Source organism: Sciurus carolinensis, unplaced genomic scaffold (assembly GCF_902686445.1).
Source record: "Sciurus carolinensis unplaced genomic scaffold, mSciCar1.2, whole genome shotgun sequence".
NCBI lineage: Eukaryota > Metazoa > Chordata > Mammalia > Rodentia > Sciuridae > Sciurus > Sciurus carolinensis.
In genome coordinates, this window is record NW_025920138.1 from 275,658 (window position 1) to 297,298 (window position 21,641).

The 21,641-nt window shown below is 35.2% G+C and overlaps 1 pseudogene; it reads right to left on the reverse strand.

The window, feature by feature from the left end:
- The window catches only part of LOC124974226 (cyclin-dependent kinase 17-like), a 47,050-nt pseudogene that overhangs the window by 12,992 nt on the left and 12,417 nt on the right, over window positions 1–21,641 (reverse strand).

Genomic DNA, 21,641 nt, shown 5'->3' on the forward strand with positions numbered 1-21,641 from the left:
GATAAAATGACATTATTTTCTTATACCTATCTGTGGAATTCAGTGTTTAAATTTACAATCATAAAACTATTGCACATGCAACTTGAATTTTAAGTTTTGGGTCATCTTTTACTGAGAGAAAATAATACTAATTTGAAAAAAAAAAACATAAGCCAATATGAACAAAATAATAAGTATCCATGAAAAAGATATATAAAGTCATTGTCTATAACAATGAGAGTACATGAGAAGACATGACTGTGACCTAGAAACCTTTTCTTCTCAATAATAGGGAAATTTTCTTACTCATTAGTGTACATTAAGTGAATATGAGAATACCCTTAACATGAAGTACACATTGGTCTATTGGTAATCATGACAAAAACAATGGAGTTTGCTTTAAAGATTATGCAAATGAAAAAAATAGATTACATATGTGTACTGACTATAAATTGTTTTAAAGATGAAAATTTACTATATGGTGTAAGGAATGACTTATAAAGGATACATAAAAAAATTAAGACTACAAGGAACCACATTTCAGAGAATAAAATTTAATGACATCAAAAATGCTAAAAAAAATTTTTTAAAGAGTAACAGGTTGGCAATAATTAACTGTATTTCAGCTAGTGGAGTGGGTTGTGAATGTTCCCAAAACAAAGAAATAATGAATATTTAAGGCAACAGATATGCCAGTTACTCTCATCTGTTCAGCACACCTATATAAATATATTGAAATGTCAGTATACAAAAAATATATAAAATGATGTGCCAATTAAAAATAAAATTATATATAAAGAAAAACATAATTATCATAGTGTAATTATGAAGTTAAATTTGAATAATCAGTTTCTAATAGAGACAGCATGACTGAATTCCACTCATGCAATAAAGTGGAGAATTCAAACAAAAGTGAACTATCAGTGAATTCAAACATTAGTGAACTATCATATCCTAATGCAAAGAGTAAAGCATACTGCAATACCCATGTTAATAATTTCCAACCTTAAGGATTTAAAGAGCACACCTGAATAGTATTTAGTAGAATTAAAACATTTTTAAATAGAATTTTTAGAAAAATTTGCTTGCACTTCTGTCTGTTGAACACAAGATTAACAGTAGATATAATCACTAGCTTATTTACATGCTCTCCAGTGGAAATTATTTAGAGGAAGGGAGACAAAACTCATTTATTTAACATTTACCAAGCACAGTGTTAGGTGTTGAGCATACAGTGAAGAAGAATGACATGATCCCTGCATTCATGAGTTCAAAATCTAGAATGAGTTGCACCTTATTTTGAATATTTTGAAACTTTAAAAGTTGCATAAAAACACAAATAACAGCTAAAAAATAACAATGAGCTTTATATTTTAATATAATATAAAAACTCCCTTAATTCTGCTTTCCAGACAAAAGATGGTCATTTTTCTGATATTTCATTGTTCTAAGAAAATACTTCACTTTTTAACAGCCCAAGCAAAGTCCTGTTCAGATAGATCTTACAGCAAACGCATATGAACACTAAAAATATACATACATAAGATAAATTACAACTTGTAATTGGTCTTCCTATTATTCAGTGTAAAAAGGTTATAGTAGCAAGTGCAACAAGAGATTTCTAGGTGACTTTGTTTCTAGTAACATAATTCATGCAAACTGTACACAGTCATCAAACTGTATTAAGCTGGAGATATATTTCCAATTTAGCTTTAGAACAAGTGAAGAATATCCTGAGACAGAAACAGGTGTCATGTTAAAGGTGAGTATGTATTGAAAAACACTGTGAACAGCAGGAGGTTACTTCAAACACCCATTTCCCTCCCTGTGCGAATTACTGAATTGCTCTATTTCACAGAAATGGGTTTTGCTCCTTGACATGTGGAGACAGAAAAGAGACAGAAAAACCTCAATTCTACTGGCCTTTTTTTTTTTTAACAAAAATTATCAGCATAGGAATGAGGAATCCACACAAAGAAAAGAAATAAGCACTTTTAATGTACCTAATCTCTTTTTAATATAATGACAAATGTTCATATTTAGGCTTTCATTCTATTGATGTTACACCTAAAAGTCTCATAAAACTTCTACTGGGTATGCTATTATTGGAAATTCAATGACACTCTGATAAATTCTGACTATCATCATATAAGATTTTCCATTAGCTTAATATTTAACTGTGTTAAGAGAACACTTCATTTATTATCAATCATATATAAGTATTGCATAGCACTTCCCAATTCAGTAACTGGCATCTTTAATATGAGATATGATTGCTAAATACAACATGGTATCCTGGATGGGATACTGAGAAAAAAATGTTTGGTAGTAAAAAACTAGTAAAAATTGAATAAATTGTGGAGTTTAGTAAATAGTAATTTACAAAATGTATTAAACTAACATTCTAATAGGAATAACTTGGTATATGGTAAAATAACTGTATTTACTTTCTAATTTCTCTGCTAATCTAAAATTAAAAGTTTAAGTAGAAAGTTAATGGGAAGGATGAAGTTAAGAAAGGGAGACTGAATATAAAAGAGTTTTATAGGTATAACAGATATTCCAATAACCCTGAGCAGATGGTACAAAAGCACAACATGATTGAAAACAACAGAGTAAGTGTAGACTCATTTTCATGACTGTTATTCATAAAATGGGGGAGTTTCAGGTTTACAGCATTTGTTCTGTTATGTAGAAGAGATCAGCTCCTTGCTTAGAGCAAGACAGTGCAATATGCAAAACTGAGGGCCCACTTGCAGTAGATGACCATGGATTTATAGATTCCATCAGCATTCCTTGTCACTTCCTCCAGTAAAAATGAATTCTAGGATTTATTTTCTTATTTCCCATCTAAGATGAAGAGTATGTTATTCATGGAAATTTGAACTCTTAATAATACATGTGAAGAATATTTGTTTTTACTCAACTGCTTTCCATCCTTTCCTAACCTCACCCTTGTTCTTCAAACATAAAGTCTAAGTTTCAGAGTGATATATTGAAAAATAGACCTCACTGAGGAAAAAAATGTAATTTTAGATACATAATGAATGTGGCATCTATGTAAACTTGAAAATCTAATTTTAGATACATAGTGAATATGGCATCTATATAAATTTGAATTCTAAGTTTTGTGAAAAATAATTTTCTTTTCCCACCCCTTTTCCACTATCCCATTCATTTGCCTACTTCCCACCTTCAAATATAAACACAAGGCAAATATTTCTCATTTTGAAGAATGATTTTTGAATACATATTAAAAATGATCTGCTTAATAATGTAAATGATAAGAAAAGAATGTATGAATAGAAACCAAAATATAGCTGGCATGATTAATCTGAGACTTATAAGCCATTTCAAAAACAAAAAGCTTGGGGAATGGATAGGAACAGACAATAATAAAAACCCTAATCATTAAGCATTCATAATAGGGTTACATGTAGACTGCAAGAGACAACTGTTTTTAAATGATAGCTCTGAGAACTGCATTGTAAGGGTTGGGAATGGAGCTCATTGGTAAAGCACTTATTTAGTACCCTGGGTTTGGTAATTCCCCCAAAAAGCTATCAAATGGTATTAAATCATTCTTTCCCTCCTAATCAGAACAAACATAATTAAGAATTCATCTAAGTACAAATATTTTATAAAAATTGATAGCCAAAGAAAACTTTTGACCAGAAAATCAAGTGACAAAATATATTTTAAAATGTTTTAAGCAGTGATGTGAGAAACTATGATGATCATGCACGTGTACCAAAATCGAGTTGGATACACTTTGTCAATGTCCTCAGAGTATATAGAGAATAAAGTAATTATTCACTTTAGAATATCTAATTAAAACAGAAGCTTTTGTGAATAAAAAAAAATCCCATGATATAATATAAGGAAAGGAGATAAATAACCATAAGAACCACAGAAGTCATCATCAATTGTTCCTCCCTGAGACACAAAGTTTAGCTGGGTACCAGTTCCTGTCTATCTTCTCTCAGCATTACCTCTAGGGTCTGTGTTCTACTTTATATTTCCATATGATGGTCACACCATACCTAATTTGGAATAAATTTCTAATTCATCTACATTCCTCTTCTCTCTCTCTCCCTATAGTTAATTGTCTCTACTTTTCCTGAAGCTATTATTTGAAAGAAAAATGTGATCATATCAGCCCTTGTTTAAATAAACACTTTTTATTACATGGGAGTTTCGGATTCCTTGAATGGATATCTCATGCTTTTTATATTCTGTTTAATTCTATCCCTTCAAATCCTTTTTCTAAAATAAATTATTACATATAGACCCTTCTTATCTGTTACAATTTTCCTAACATAACGTACACATTCCTATCTCTGGGTTTATTGCATAAAATGTCCTCTGCTTAGAATGCTCTTCATTCATAGACTCATTTTCAAATTGACAAATTCTTACCGATCTTTCAAGGACCATCTCAAGTGCTTCCTTCTCTGAAGACTTACGATTTGCAGACCACTTACTTTTTGCCAATTTTATTTATTACAACACTTTATATGTATCCCTAGTAGAGGACTCTAGTCATCCAAAAGACATAATATGCAATTATCTGAACTTATGACAAAGATCACAGTGCACCAGAAATGCTGTGCTTTCAACAACAAGTGCTAGGACAATTACTACATTCTAGAAGATGTTTGCAAAACATAAAGCTAACAAAGTTTCTTTATGTGGAATGTAAAGAATCCCTACAAATCAGTAAGGAAAAGGTACAAAAACTGGTAGGAAACAGACAACAGACTTGGGCAATTAATCTACAAAAGAGGATACCTAAATGGCCAACAAACATATTTAAAAGTGTTTAACTTAGACAATGAAATGCAAAATAAAATCACAATGAGACCACTATTTTACCAGAAAAGTTAAAATTAAAAAAGAAAAAGACTTAAAAATGGGAAAAAAGACCAATCAGAATTATCATACAGTGGTGTTGGATGTATAAATTAGTAAAACTACTGTGGAATCTTTTTATATTTTCTAGGAAGACTGAATATATATATATATATGTATATATATATATATACACACACTATATGATCCAATAATTCCACTCCTAGGTATGAAGTGTTACATATGTTAAGCACAAAAATTCACAGGAATGGTTTTAGCACTGTCTGATAACAGTAAAAAGTAGAATAGAAGCAAAATGACCATCAACAAAATTGAAAAAGTGTAATACACTAAAAAATTAAACTTATACAGTAAAACAGCATGCAACAAAATAAATGGAATATCACTATATGCAACAACATAAATAAAACTCACAAACTTAATACAGCACAAGGAACCAACCACAAAAAAATGCATACTGTACACTTTCATATATATCAAGATTCAAAGCATTTAGTACATATGTGTATGTACATACATACAATCTGTATAAATAATATACATTTCCATGTCTGAAAATTTTTGAAAATATTTTTCTACAATAAATTACACAAAGTTTATTGGTTTCAATAATAATCAGAATAGAAATATTAACCATTTTAAAGGTAATTATGAATGTGTACTTATGAAAATAAGAAAGTTCCAGGTATTAAAATATAATATAAAATAATATGGTCAAAATAGTATGATGCATGGAGGTAAAACTAATCTTTGGTATAAAAGAGACAGGGATCATGGCCACAGGTGAGGAGTATTAAGTGAAACAAAAGGTAAGAGAAGGGGCTTTCTGGGATTTTAAAAATTTTATTCACCTGCATACTACTCATACAGGTATGTTAGCACTACAGAAACTCAGTGAGTTGTAGGGTGATGGTTTGGGTACTTCACTGGATAATCCATGTATATAGACAAATGTTCATTGTATCTAGTACAGTACCTCTAAGAAGATATATGTAGTATATATTCTGCATATGTAGCATTTATCAATAAAATTTACCAAAAATAAAATATAACATAGCTTAAATCCCATTCCAATATGCAAGCATATTAAGTGTTCCAATAAACCCTAAAGAATGGAAAATGATAAATCTCAGGTTTACATAATATTAAGTTAAGTGCTGGGGTTTTAACTAATTGACAGAGCTTGCCTGGCTTGTGCAAATTTGTGTCAATTCCCATAACTGCCAAAATTAAAAGGTTTACATTCAGATAATAGAAAAAGCAGATCTGATTATGTAAGATACCAAAAATTTACTAAGATATGTCTATGAGACCTCCAGCTCAATGGTTGATGAAATGGTAGACTGTTGAGCAGCAAATTTTCCAGATACCCATCAGGTATTCTGATATCTGCAGGTAGGGATAACCATTTCTTTAAATTCTACAAAAAGAAAAAAAGTAATCAAAACAAAAAGACAGGGCATTTGACTTTTGATTCATGTACTTTAGAGTAGTATTTTGTAGCAATAATTAGCTGAAGTTAACTGAAGTTTAAAAGTTACCTACATTGATTATATATAATATATTGAAGGCAAAATATTTACTACTGTAAGCAATGGTATATGATGCTGTTTTACAGAAATGACATAAGACAAATTGGACTCAGTTATTTTGGGGTCATTTCATTAGTAAATTTAACTTGGATTTACTTTGAATTATTACACCATATGGTAGGAACAGGCAGGTACAACATTTGATCAATATAAATACTTAAACAAGTAGATATTATTATTTTAAATACAACATGTGAAATAAAATTAAAACATTTTCTTTTGACTGTTAATAGAAGTAAAAGTTGTTCTATTTCATTTAACTGTAGAATGTGAGCTGAGACAAACTTCAAGGAGAAACTTGCCTCTATCATCACATCAAGAAATGTGAATTCTATAAAAAGAAATCCTTGTATAATAAAACATGAAAAACAAAAGAAATAAGAAAAGAACTGTGTAAATATTTACTGAGATAAAAGACTTAAATACAGATATACACCATATTCCAAATGGTTAGATTAAACAATGCAACAATAGTGGTTGTCATCATATTAATTTAATATTTCATATAACCCAAATCAAATACCAAGATTATTTTTGCCAAAAACAATGAAATGCCTAAAACTCATCTAGAACAATAAACAAAAAAAATTCCAAAAATATTCTTGAATAAGATTACATGCTCTTCAACTTACCATGAGGTTATGTCAGGTTATGCCCTGATAAACCAATTCTAAGATGAAAATATCATTAAGTTGGAAATGCACTTAAATATAACTAACTCACTGAATATCATATTTTAGCAACAGAGAACTCTGTAGAGTACTTTAATTTAGTCCTGTGGCTTCATGACTAACTGGGAGCTGTGATACTGCATCACAAAGTAGTATCATACTACATATTGCCAGTCAGGGAAAAGGTCAATATTCATAATGTGAAATATGAGTTCTTATAAATGTGTATTAATTTTTCAGCATTGTAAAGTTGAAATCATCAGTTAGGCCATGATGAAAGATAAATAGATCATGTGTATATGTGCAAAGGGAGGAATGAAAAAATAAATTGTTATAGATACTAAAATGAATTAAACTAAAAATAAATATATGATCTAAGCATGTCACCTCTGGGGGGAAAATATATAATTCAATGAAAGAATTAGGCAATCTACATATAGACCCGAATGCCAACAACTTTTACACCTGTGGTAAAATCACATGTATTATAAAGGAAACTAAGGACAATTATATTATTGTTTTGATATATCCATTTAATTACACAAATATCATGTTGATCTCAAGAATTGAAAGTGTTAATTTATTATAGAGAACACTGATATTGTTTTCCTTAATTCACTCAGAAACAATCTTTTAACAATAAAAATATAATCAACAAGCAGGACAGACACTCTAATCTTCATTGTCTTTACAGTTACAAGAAATAAACAAACTTCTATTTTTAGTGATTTCACTGAAATAATAAAAGTCATAATTTTTTCAAAGTTATAATATTCCATTGATAAAAAAGAAAATATGTTGCATAACTTACATGGAGAAATAATTCACTACATAGGGATTTCTAGGTGCCATGAACCACAAAGGAACTGATACTGATACTTATAAAACAAGGGAAAAAATGGTGGTGTCTATTTTATTTTTCTCTCTTAAAATCTGAATATGAATTATCCAAATGAATCTCAGAGATATAACTGAAATTACATTTTCTGAAAAGAGGACTGTGCTAAGGCCCTCTAGAATGATGTCAGTCCAGATTTCTGGGATTTTTTAAAAAATCACTTTTCCTCAACAGGGAACTAAAAATAAATATTCTGTATTGTGTAGAATATAGAATACTATGATTAATGTGTACTTGCATTGGAATAATAATTAGTAAAAAGAAAATTTTAAAAATACAACTCACTGATATAATTATAACAGCTCTTCATGAAAATTTTCAAATTGCTTTATTTGCTTGATATATATATATACATATATATATCTACACACATGTACATATATGTGTGTGTGTTTGTGTTTATTTATATACAAAAACACACATATAAATGTATATATATATATTTTTTTTAAAGTGTAACCTCTATTGAGATCCATCTATGTTTATGATTTCTGAGACAAACATCTGTAGGTGACTGGACTTCATCAGGTGATTTCCCAGAAGCTTGGTCACTGCCAACATCTGATTCCATTTTTTGATATTTGTGAACAATATCTGTATTGGAAAATGAGACAATGTTTAACTTACTGAATATTTATTTTATCCTACTGTGTAATTATCATTGCAGGTGAAATATAGAAAACCAACATACAAAAATCAGAGCATAACAGTCTTTTAGAGTCAGATGCATATATGTGCAGTTAAGAGATCAAAACACTAACTCAAATGTCTTCAAATAGGAAATACTAAATAATTCTTTTACACTTTTGGATTGTGAAACATTATGAAAGAAATTTCATTCAAGTCATTATCCAGAGTTGAATAAAAATTATAACCTGGAACTATACATTTAAAAAGTTAAAGAATAATAGTTCTTTAGTAATAGTTATTTAAAAATAGCTATTTAAAAATTGAACTCAAGGGTTTCTTACCAAATCAATATTAAAATTTACCTTATTTCTGTATTTCTGTCTTGGAATTTAATACTAAAAAAAGTTTGATTCCTATTCATAAGCAGTTGCAAATGATAATGGAATACACTTCTAATATAAAGAGATTCTGGAGAAATTTTTTGTTGACATCTAGACAAAAAATTAACTTGTCACCAAAAATCATTGTATTGATGATTGTTTCCTAATCTCTTAAAATTTGATATCAGATACATCTACCATTACAATTTTTTTCTGTAACACTTAAAAAATGAAATGTTAGAGAATTAAAACATGCCTTACATTTCTAGCAACATTTGAAAATTTTCCTACCTCAGTGAAATGTAGATCAAAATATAATGCTTAAATATGTAAAGGTGGTTGTAAGGATGTATAAGCAATACTCAGGAAGAAAATCTAACTAAGAGAGAACTGAAAGTCAAGAGCTCTTAAGCATAGACTGACTGTCATTTTCTTGGTAGGGGTTGCTGATATTGGTGGGAAAGTACTTGGGTTTTGGTGCACACTGGGATAAAAGGTGAAGCCTTGGGTGTCTAAACTGCAACTGAGCCCTCCCGGAAACACCAGTCTCTTGCAAAAGAATTATGAGGTAAGTTTGTTAGTCTCAGACTATGAATAAAAACTTGACTTCTACCTGACACAAAGAAGTAATTATGTTATTAACAAACAAGTATGATTCAAACACAACTGCTCATTGGTAATTTTGATCCCATCAAGAAAAATGAAAACAATGCAGGTTTATGTCAAAACTTAACTAATTTCCCAGTGGGGTAAGATGTTTCTTTGCTGTCGTTGTTTTTGAGAACCAGAAGAACACTTACTTGCTCAATTTTTGTGCCATTCACTACATAATAGCTATAGATCCAGTAAATTTAAATTTCATCTCATTTCCTAACACTTTCAACATTGCTTTCTTAAATCTAGACCAAGATTGCAGTACAAGAATAAATGCTTTTGTATAGTTCCTGAACTAAACTTGTTTTTGTTTTTTTTTTGTTTATTTTGTTTTTGCATTTTAAATGTTACTAATCAAATTAAAGAATATGCAACAGAGACTATAGTCCACACAACGTAAAAATGTACTAAGAATCCCCTGGATTAGACAATCAACAATCAGTCAAGCCCTGACCTGTAGTGTTTTCTGATTTCCTTAGGCAACAGTCCTCCATAGCAGACTTCACACTACCAACGTGACATGGAATGTGTAAAAATTGGAAGAACATACAGTAGCACACCATTACACGGTACTTTGCAATAAATATACCACAGAAGTAACTCTTACTGCATAGATAACTATAGTAAAAATCAACAGAATAATCAGAAATAATTACTTTTGCATATTCATTATTTTTGTTTCTGAATTTACCTTAATTATAAGTTTATATGATTAAATATTAATAATGGCCATGTTTAGCAGGAAAATTGCTAAAAATTTGAAAATCATCTCTCAGTGTGAGCTGACTGCAGCACAGCATACCATAGGGTTACACCTAAACAGGTAAAGGTTATACACATTACACACAGATAAAAACTGCACTTCTTCATATTCCAAAATTTCATGAAAAAATCAGGAAATAATCTGTCATGTCAAGAAAGAATGTAAGCAGTACAAAAATGCTCAGAAACTTTAGTAAATACAATTTTCTAATGAAACAAAAAAATTGTTCTGTTTAGCTGGGTGTGGTGGCACACACCTGTAATGCTGAGGCAGGAGGATGATGAGTTCAAAGCCAGTCTCACCAAAAATGAGGCACTAAGCAACTCTGTGAGACCCTGTCTCTAAGTAGAGTATAAAATAGGACTGGGATTGTGGCTCAGTGATTGATTGACCCTGAGTTCAATTTTGGTACTCAAAAACTGTTCAATAAATTCTGAATTGTTATGTTTAAAAACATAACATGTTGCAAAAGTCAAATCAAACATGAATCTAGAAAGAAAATCACCAGGGTTATGGTTGTGACTCAGTGGTAAAGTGTGTGCCCAGCGTATGTGAGGCACTTGGGTTCATTTCTTACCACATGAAAATAAATAAATAAAATAAAGGGATTGTGCCCATCTGCAACTAAAAAGTATTTTGAAAATTTAAAAAATAGACACCACCAAAAATGATCAGGGAAGTAGGCATAAAATAAATAGAAACTTTAAGCTATGTATTTTCCTGGATATTTAAAAGGACACAATAATAAAAGAGTAACAACTGAGGTGATAATCTAATTACTGTACAAATCTATAGTGATGATTTCAAGCATTAATGAGGTATGATCCTAAATTAAGCACCACCCTAAGCTGTCAATCATTTTGAAATTCTGCATGTCCTTCTTATGGGATTTGGTTCCTTTCCGATGGACAGGTATTCAAATATTACTTCTCTGTATTATCAAAAATACCCCCTCTAAAATGTTCCATCTTTCTGATATTCTTTCTACTCTTAACTTGTTTTTTTTAACTGGCAAAGTGAAAGTAGATAATAAAGGCTGGCAAGCTAAAACCTAACAACATGCACATTCTACAATCAGAAAGTTTGATAAAATAGATGAATAATCAAATTACTAAATCTGCTTTCATCTGGGCATTTCCATGATGGAATCAAGGCTTCCTCCAGTAAAACTGTGGGGTCTCTTCAATGGGCATTTCTTGAAAGACCCTGTGTACTGGTGGAGGAAGGAATGAGTGCTGTGAGATGATGGAGGCCTGCCAGTCTTCACCACAGGCTCTGTAGTTCACAGTATTTGAAAATTGTTCCATCACCTGCCCAAGATTCAGGATCACAGGGGAAGGATTGAGAAAGCAAGGCAGAAAACTAAAGTTGTAAGAGAGGTCATTACATATAAACTCATGTCTAGGACTCTTCATGCAAACCAGTAGAGTTAAAATAATTTCTATGAAAAATATTTATAAAAATATTAAAAATACTTTAATTTATCTAATATCTGTCACTCATATAATAGAAATTAGATCATCACAAAACTAATGTAATGGTTTTATTCATTTGCTAACTTTAACTATCTCAAAATTGTTTACATCCATTCTTTCATGAATTCACTACCTAATATGTGCTTTATGACTAAACATCCTATAGAATATAAAAGATATAATCCTTGCCTAAATGAACTTACATTCCTATTGAGAGAGAGCCAGAAAAGTGTATCAATTAGTGAATTAAACAAAAGAACTTAAGTATCATTTATACAGAGGCTACAAAATTAATGTCCCTATTTTAATATTTTAATATAAAGAATCTTTAAATAATCATGGATCTATTACCAAGCAGAAACATTCCTAAAATATAATATTTCAAAGTTATTTAGGTGAGGTGCAGTGGTCCATCCCTATAATCCCAGTGATTCAAGAGGCAGAGGCAGAAGAATCACAAGTTCAAAGTCAAACACAGCAACCTAGTCAGTCTCTAAGTAACTCAGCAAGACCCTGTCTTGAAATAAAATATAAAAAAGGCTGAGGATGTATGTCAGTGTGTAAGTGCCCCTGGGTTCAATCCCTGGTACCAAAAATAAGATATTTAGTTATAAATGGCAAATAACATTAACAAGACTTTGTAAAACTGTTTCAAAGTTTTTGAGTATAACCCTGGGAACAGAATTGCTGCTTCATATAATAATTTTATATTTAAATATTAAGGGAAATGATATGAATTAATTTTTGAAAATTTTTTAAAAATTAAATATTTTAAAAATCTTATGGGCTCAGAATTCTCTATTCTTGCAGGTACTTTTTTAGAAAAATTCTACATTTCTCTTTATTTAAAATAATTTTATGCTAACAAACAAAAAACTACATAACTAAATAATGTGATGAAAGCAATTATCAGGCATTTATCAAAAATATACAGAATTTCTGTCAAAGTTATTAATGAAAACATGGGTATATGCAATATCAGATTGTGGTAGTCCTTGCTACCTGCAATCTCTTCAATGTCTATTATGATGCCCTCAAGTATTTTATCAAGTAAGTCTGATGAAGAAGATATTCAACAGTTTCTATTTTTTCTTCTTTACTACCTGTCAAAGTTACTATTGTAAAAGGGAATGTTATTAAATGAAACAATACATACTACTTGAAAACAATTAGATATTATAAGCATTTCACCAGGTTACAAACTAAGCTTTAATAAATAATACTAAAATATTTCAGAAAATATGCAGTCTAAAATAGTAGCCAGTTCTCAAAAGAGTAGGTTTCTTTTCTTTGATTAATAACATTTTTTAAAAAGAGGTATGTCTTGTAGTCAAATACTCATTATGAATATGTCCTGGGGTTGAGGTTGTGGCTCAGTGGTAGATCACTTGCCTTGCATGTGTGAGGCACTGGGTTCAATTCTCAGAACTACATATAAATTAATGTATAAAATAAAGGTTGATCAGTAACTGATTTTTTTAAAAAGAAAAGGTCCTAGCCAAATATTGTGGTACATGCTTACAATCCCAGAGGTTTTGGAGGCTGTGTCAGAAGGATCGTGAACTCAAAGCTTGCCTCAGCTACTTAGTCAGGTCCTGAGCAACTTAGAAAGACCCTTTCTCAAAATAAAAATAAATAAAAAGGACTGGGGATGTTGCTCAGTGTTTAAATACCCTCAGGTTCAATCTCTGGTACCAAAAAAGAAAAAAGAAAAAGAAAAAGAAAAAGAAATAGTGTCCTAGTCAGGTAAAGTGACTCATGCTACCTGGGTAATTGAAGTAGGAGAACCAGCAAATCAAAAGCCAACAGTTTACCAAGACTGTTTCAAAAGGAAAATTAAAAAGAACTAGGTATACAGCCCCATGGCAAAGTAGACCTTGGTTCAATTCTGGGTACCAGCCCTCCCCTCACAGAAAAGCATGTCCCATAAACCACCCATGAAGATGCATAGTGTACTTATTTTATTTCTAAATATCACTGGCAAACATAATGGCAAGGCTCTTCTTTCTGAAAAGTGAACACACTGAACTGATCATGCTAACAAGGATCAGGAGTTCAAAAGTAGCCTTAGCTATGTAGTAAGGTCCTAAGCAATAAATCAAGACACTAAGCAAATTACTAAGGCCCCATCTCAAAGTGTCAAAAAGGTCTAGAGATGTGAATTAGTGGTGAAGCACCACTGGGATCAATCTCTGGTATCAAAAAACAAATAAAAAAATGGCCCTGAACACACTGTATTTAAGTAATACCAAGAATTCAATGGGATTCTGACAGAAAATTAGAATTTTGTTTCAGGTATCTAGCAGATATCAACTTGCCAAAAAATGGAAGATTATAAAGTAAATTTTGGGATTTGATACAAAGGCAACATTCCCCCTCCTCTGTGTAACTATATACAAATGATTATTTTAATTTACTACTAGCCCATCTCTCCTGCCCCAAATTGACTACAAAACAGCAGCTCTCAAAGAAGCCTCAGCAGAAGCTAGGAGGTCTTGAACAACAGATATAATGCTCTAGACATTGTAGCAAATAAAATTAGACTGTAAAGTATTCATTCTGCCAACAAGATGGGTATACTTGGGTGAATATACAGAATGAAAGGGCAATAACTACTTCCTGCATTTGTAGTGTATGATGAATCTGAATATATTTCGTGGACTTTGTGGGTTGACCATAAACAATGGCAAGTTTCATAGTGTCTCTTCTCCAATGTCTCTTCTCAAGCATGAACAACCTCCAGCTTTTCTTGCCCCCAAACGTCCCTACTGTCCCCTTTTGAATATTCAGCTTGGAAACATTGCCCCATTCCACGTTCAGCATGGTCTTTGTTCAAAACTGGTGTTATGCCCTGTGAAACTGTGCTAATCATGCCAACACCAGGCTGTTATTTCATTCACCAGCTTGTAGTTGATTCCCTCCCGGGCTGGTTAGAAGACTCCTGGCAATTATCCCACAGGCCCTTGTGACAGAGGGGCATTTGTCTGGACAAGAAGGCAAACCATTGAGTGAATACAGATTGGACAGACATTTCTGCATCTTGAGGAAATTTCATGTGCCCCTGGAGAAATTCCAGCAGGTAAGTATCTGGGTTCAGCCTAATCTTAATGCAGCAGCCAAGGAGGAGGGGCCTGGCAGTTGGAGTGAGCACACAATTCTCCTTGCTTGCTAGTTTTGTCCTCTCCTCCATCCAACATGCTGAGTGAATGATTCCCTCCTCTCTTCATGAGCCACCAGAGGAGCAACACACATTCACATGGAACACGGACATTCCATGTAACAGCTGTCTCCTTTCCAGACTTTGTAGTTTAGTAGGGGAAACCCAACAGATGGAATGTGATGTGTCCCAATTCAATGATCACTTAAGCCATGGCACTGCTCTTCATGATCTACTGAGCTGAGCACTCACCACCCATCACTCTGTGTGGCTGCTAGGCCTCTAGGGTAGTTTCCTACCTGTGAAGAAGACCCAGGTTTTCCCAGTTCTGGAGGAGTGTGGTCAGAGGGCAAATCCACTGGTGCCGGTGCTAAGCTTGTTGAGCTACGTCCTCTCAGGCACGCCTGCGTCCCAACTTTTTCCACTGGAACTTGTGGGGGCTTATAGCCTGCACCAGGAGCCAGGTGAGTGGGCTGTCAGCATGAATGGTGTGGGCCACAGAGCACGGCGCCAACTAGCGGGCCCAGGAGGAAGGACAAGATGTCAGGCTTCAGTGGGAACCCATGACTTGACTGGAAATGGAGGGATTTATTGCCAATGGGGCTGCATAGAGCTTACAGCCTTGTTTCTCCTTGACCAGGCAACAAGCATAGTATTGCTTCTTTAAAAATACAGGTCCTTGGCAGCTGCTCCCTTTGTCTATCCTCTTACCCTCACAGCAGAGCTGGTGCTTATCTTGAATGTTGGCTTAAAGCGCCTAGGAGCGGAATGGTCTCTGGTTGTCATGGGAACCGTGATGCCACTGTGTTCTCAGGCCACTCCTCTGTGACCTTACGTGCAATCTGCGGTGCAGGCCATGTCATGTGAGCCACTCATCAAAGTTCATATTGCCCAAGTCTTCACAAAACCTCTGGGGAGTGCAACCAAGAGCCTTCTCCTACCAGAGCCTAGAAGCCCTGCGCCCTTCACAACCTAGCTCCCCAATACCTGCTCCCTCCCCTTTGATTAGAGGAGATCTCTCATGAATGGTTGTCATGTCACAGGAGAACCGGTAAGCAGTTGATGCATTTTTGAGTGCAATTGAATGCACCTGAATGAATGAAGAAAAAAGGATATGACTTTCTGCCACTTATCTCTCTGTAATGAATCTTGAGAGAAATAAATAAAATCATAACGAGCAGAAGATTGACATTCGACGAGGAATGTTTTCTTTTTGACACCACGTTTCGCTTCTGGGACCCCAGACCACATGAGGCATCACTACTCGCATTTGCCTGTTTATATCCCCAACAGCTTCTGACTAAATTACTGAAGCACACTCTCACTGATGGAAACAGGCATAACACAGGAGGAACAACTTCCTCTGCCTCACCCTTTCCTGAGAGGATGGGCAAGATCCATCTCCTGAACTGGCTTTTCCATTATGCACAGCTCTCTGCTGTTTAGAATTTTTCAAAAAAAAGAAGACAAAAGGAAAATAAAGAAAAAAATAGGATCGAGGAAAGTGTCAGTAGATTGCGAATATAATGGCTTGGTATGCGTGTGTGAATGATCTCCAAAATCTACATTCATAGTCACCAATTGAGCACATTCTCAATCCCAAATAGTATTGCCTCTTCCCCTGCTCCTGGAGTCCTCAGATTCCTAATAAAAATTTTCTGCTCAAGCATCAGCTACATCCATTTTCCTCCTTGATTGAAGAGGGAAAAAATATTTCCCTCAGGATACACTGCTAGTCTAGGGTAAAAAATAGTTCCTTACCAGATTATTGTGAATAAGAGAATTAAGAATTCCTCAGGCATTGTTTGGCTTGGTCATGATTGCTTGCCTGCATACATTTGCACAATTTAGGACTGTAGGTGATCAAGTGTTGTAACTCAGAGGCCAGTTCTGTGCTGGAGATATAGCCCAACACTTAGAGTGCCTGCCTCTCAACTTGAGACACCTGTTTGAGTTCCCAGCACTGGTAGATTGTGGAAATTCCAAACAAACAAAAGAAACCAATTCATAATTTTCTCCCCTCTTTCTTTTCTCCCCTCCATTCCTCACAAAATGAATCAACACTGGAAAACAGCACCCGTTTCACATGCAACCCATTTCTAGTGGCACCTTTCAGATTGCAAGTCTGCTCCAAGAGAGCCGTCACGCCCACTCATCTGCATTTATTCAGAGTACTACTTCCACGACCGCACTCTACTCTCCTTAGGACAGATATCACCGGTCTCTCATGAGCATGCTTATGTGAATTATTCTTCATAACCTTCTTCCACTTCACATTGTTCACCAGATTTCAGTGGCAGGAAATTCAAAGTGACACCTGCACTTGAACCTGGAACTCTCCAGGCTTCTTGGAAACACTCCCATTCTTTCTGCCAATGGGGGGGACTTCTACACCTGAGCACATTCCACGTGAACCTCAATGTCAACTGGAAAACCAAGAGGTAAACACAAAAGACCGCTGCACTTGTTCCTGGAATTTCTCTGACAGTTGGCTTTCCGGCGACTTGCATGTGACTTCTTGATGAATAAATTAGGATTTGGGGCTGAATCAATGTTAGCCTCTATGGAGAGCATTCAGGAGGGTCATGGGGGCTTCACAAACCACTCAACCAATACTATTGGAGTTCCAGTTTCAAGAACAATGGAGCCCACTTTTAGACCCTTGTTAAAATGGATGGACCCCCTCAGAGATGCAGTGTAGAATTGGGTGAAGCATAACAACAACTCAGGTTGCTAGTTTCTCTCATGTTCACCAGGGATCTGGGAATTAATGCATTGTGTTTTGGATGGCAAGGAATGACACAGGAACCACTCTTTGCAAGCATTCACACATGAAGAAGAAAAACAGAGACATTAAGCATATGGCACGTTGGCAGTGGATATAAACAAGTGAAGAAAGAAAACGGATTTGACAATTTTCATATGCTTGAGGAACGCTTTTTCTTCTCAGTAACTGAATTATAATGTTGGCTATTATGAAACCACTTCGGTTTTGATATTCAGGTTTTGCCAAAATAGGGTCCTCCAACTTGAATATTCATAGACCTTTTGGGGATTGAATTTCTGAGATTGTGGTGCACTCTTCATTCGGAGAACTGGGCATTAGAGTTCCATATCACAGGATCAACTGGTTTAAATTGCAGGTCGTGGGGTAGGTCCTCTGATGTTAAGAAAGCCTTTGCTCATGGTTCTTTTGCCAGAAAAAATAGGAATCAACATACGTATATGCGACTGTCCCTTGGGAGCTACAGAAAAGAGACAGGAATTTCAAGGGCATTGATGTACTTTCAAGGGAAATTAGGGTAGGTGTTCATGGTTGCATAATGAATGAAAGGGCAATAACTACTTCCTGTTTTTGTAGTTTATGGTGAGTCTGAATATATGTTGTGGAGTTTGTGGGTTGACCATAAACAATGGCGAGTTTCATAGTGTCTGTTCTCCAATGTTGTTTACCAGCATGAACAACCTCCAGCTTTTCTTGCCCCCAAACATCCTTACTGTCCTCTTTTGAATATTCAGCTTGGAAGCTATGCCCAATTCCAAGTTCAGCATGGTCTTTGTTCAAACCTGGTGTTATGCCCTGTGAAACTGTGCTCATCGCGCCATCACCAGGCTGTTACTTCATTCACCAGCTTGTAGTCTGCTGCCTCCAGGGTCTGGTTAGAGAACTCCTGGCAATATCCCACAGGCCCTTGTGACAGAGGGGCATTTGTCTGGTCAAGAAGACGAACCATTGTGTGAATATAGATTAGACAGACTTTTCTGTGTCTTAAGGAGTTTTGATGTGCCCCTGGAGAAATCCCAGCAGGTAAATATCTGGGTACAGCCTAGTCTTAATGCAGCAACCAAGGAGGAGGGGCCTGGCAGTTGGAGTGAGCATACAACTCTCCTTGCTTGTTAGGTTCATCCTGTCCTCCGTCCAACATGCTGAGTGAATGATTCCCTCCTCTCTTCATGAGCCACCAGAGGAGCCACACACCTTCACATGGAACATGGACATCCCACGTAACAGCTGTCTCCTTTCCAGACTTTGTAGTTTAGTAGGGGAAACCCAACAGATGGAATGTGATGTGTCCCAATTCAATGATCACTTAAGCCATGGCGCTGCTCTTCATGATCTACCTAGCTGAGCACTCACCACCCATCACTCTGTGTGGCTGCTAGGCCTCTAGGGTAGTTTTATGCCTCTGAGGGAGACCTGGGCTTTACCAGTCCTGGAGGAGTGTGGTCAGAGGGCAAATCCACTGGTGCCGGTGCTAAGCTTGTTGAGCTACGTCCTCTCAGGCATGCCTGCGTCCCAACTTTTTCCACTGGAACTTGTGGGGGCTTATAGCCTGCACCAGGAGCCAGGTGAGCAGGCTCTCAGCATGAAGGGTGCAGGGCACAGAGCACAGCACCACCTAGCAGTCCTGTGTGGAAGATCAAGCTGTCAGGTTTCAGTGGGATCCCTTGACTTGCCTGAACATGGAGGGATTTTTTGCCCACTGGGCTGCATACCGCTTACAGCATGGTTTCTGGTTGACTAGGCAACAAGGATAGTATTACTTCTTTAAAAATGCAGGACCTTGGCAGCCCCTCCCTTTGTCTGTCCTCTTACCCTGATAGCTGAGCTGGTGCTTTTCTTGAATGTTGGCTTGAAGCGGCTAGGAGAGGAATGGTCTCTGGTTGTCATGGGAACCGTGATGCCACTGTGTTCTCTGGCTGCTCCTCTGTGACCTCAGTTGGAATCTGCGGTGCAGGCCATGTCACGTGAGCCACTCGTCAAATTTCATATTGTACAAGGCCTCAAAAAACCCCTGGGGTGTGCAACGAAGTGTCTTCTACCAGAGCCTAGAAGCCCCTTGCCCTTCACAACCTAGCTGCCCAATGCCTGCTCCCTCCCCTTTGTTTAGAGGAGATCTCACATGAATGGTTGTCATGTCACAGGAGAAGTGGTAAGTAATTGATGTGTTTTTCTAAGTGTAATTGAATTCAACTGAATGAATGAAGTAAGAATGATATGACTTTATGCCACTTATCTCTCTGTAATGAATCTTGAGAGGAATAACTGAAAGCATAATGAGCAGAAGATTGAAATTAGATGATGAATGTTTTCTTTTGACACCATGTTTTGCTTCTGGGACCCCAGAACAGATGAGGCATCACCACTCACATTTGCCTGTTTATATCCCTAACAGCATCTGGCTAAATTACTGAAGCACACTCTCACTGATGGAAACAGGCCTAACACAGGAGGAACAACTTCCTCCTCCTCACTCTTTCCTGAGAGGATGGGCAAGATCCATCTTTTGAACTGGCTTTTCCATTATGCAGAGCTCTCTGCTGTTTAGAATTTTTCAAGCAAAAAAAAAAATGACAAAAAGAAAATTAAGAAAAAAATAGGATCAAGGAAATTGCCAGTAGATTGTGAATATAATGGCTTGGTATGTGTGTGTTAATGATTCCCCATATCTACATTCATAGTCACCAATTGAGCACATTCTCAATCCCAAATAGTCCTGCCTCTGCCCCTGCTCCTGGTGTCCTTGGATCCCTAATAAAAAATTTTTGCTCAGGCATCAGCTACATTCGTTTTCCTCCTCAACTGAAGAGCAAAAAAATCTTTCCCTCAAGACACACTGCTAGTCTAAAGTGTTGACATGCAAAAAAGATTATTACTGGATTTTTGTGAACAAGAGAATTAAGAATTCCTCAGTCATTGTTTGGCTTGGTCATGATTTCTTGCCTGCATACATTTGCATAAAGTAGGACTGTAGGTGATCAAGTGTTTTAACTCAGAGGCCGGTCATGTGCTGGCGATATAGCCTATCACATAGAGTGCCTGACTCTCAAACTCAAGACCTGGGTTCGTGTCCTAAGCACTTGTAGATTGCAGAAATGTGAAACAAACAAAATAAATCAATTAAGAATCCTCTCCCCTCTTTCTTTTCTCTCCTCCACTCCTCACAAAATGAATCAGCACTGGAAAAGAGCATCCGTTTCACATGCAATCCATTTTCACTGACACCTTTCAGTTTGCAAATGTAAAGACTCAAACTGAATTGACCCTCACTTAGTTGAAACCTTAAGTGTATTTACTATGCAATAAAATAAATAGCAAAAGCAACAACATTGATTGTATTATCTCTTGGAACAATCAGAATTTCTTTTCTCTCTTTTTTGTTTCTTTCTTTCTTCTTTTTTGGTACTGTAGATTTAACCCAGGGCCTTTTTAAAAGTGAGCTATTATTTTGAATCAGTGTCTTGCTAAATTGTTTAAGAGTTTTGCTACCTTTCAGAGGTTGTTATTTAATTTGCAATCTTTCTGTTTCTGTCTCCCCAACAACTGGGTTTGCAGGCATGCATCAGTGCACCTGGGAATAATCAGAATTTCCTAGTGACCTGTAAGAATATAAAATTTTCTTTGTTTCCTTTAAATAAGTTAGAGGCAAAATTTAAAACACTCAGTGTGTTCCCAGACAAAAGTGGATTTTTGTTGTTCCTTGACATTCCTTTTGCATTTCAGATACTCATGAATGTTTCTGTCATAGTCATTAATTTTGTGATTACGTGAAAGAGCAATAAATGCAG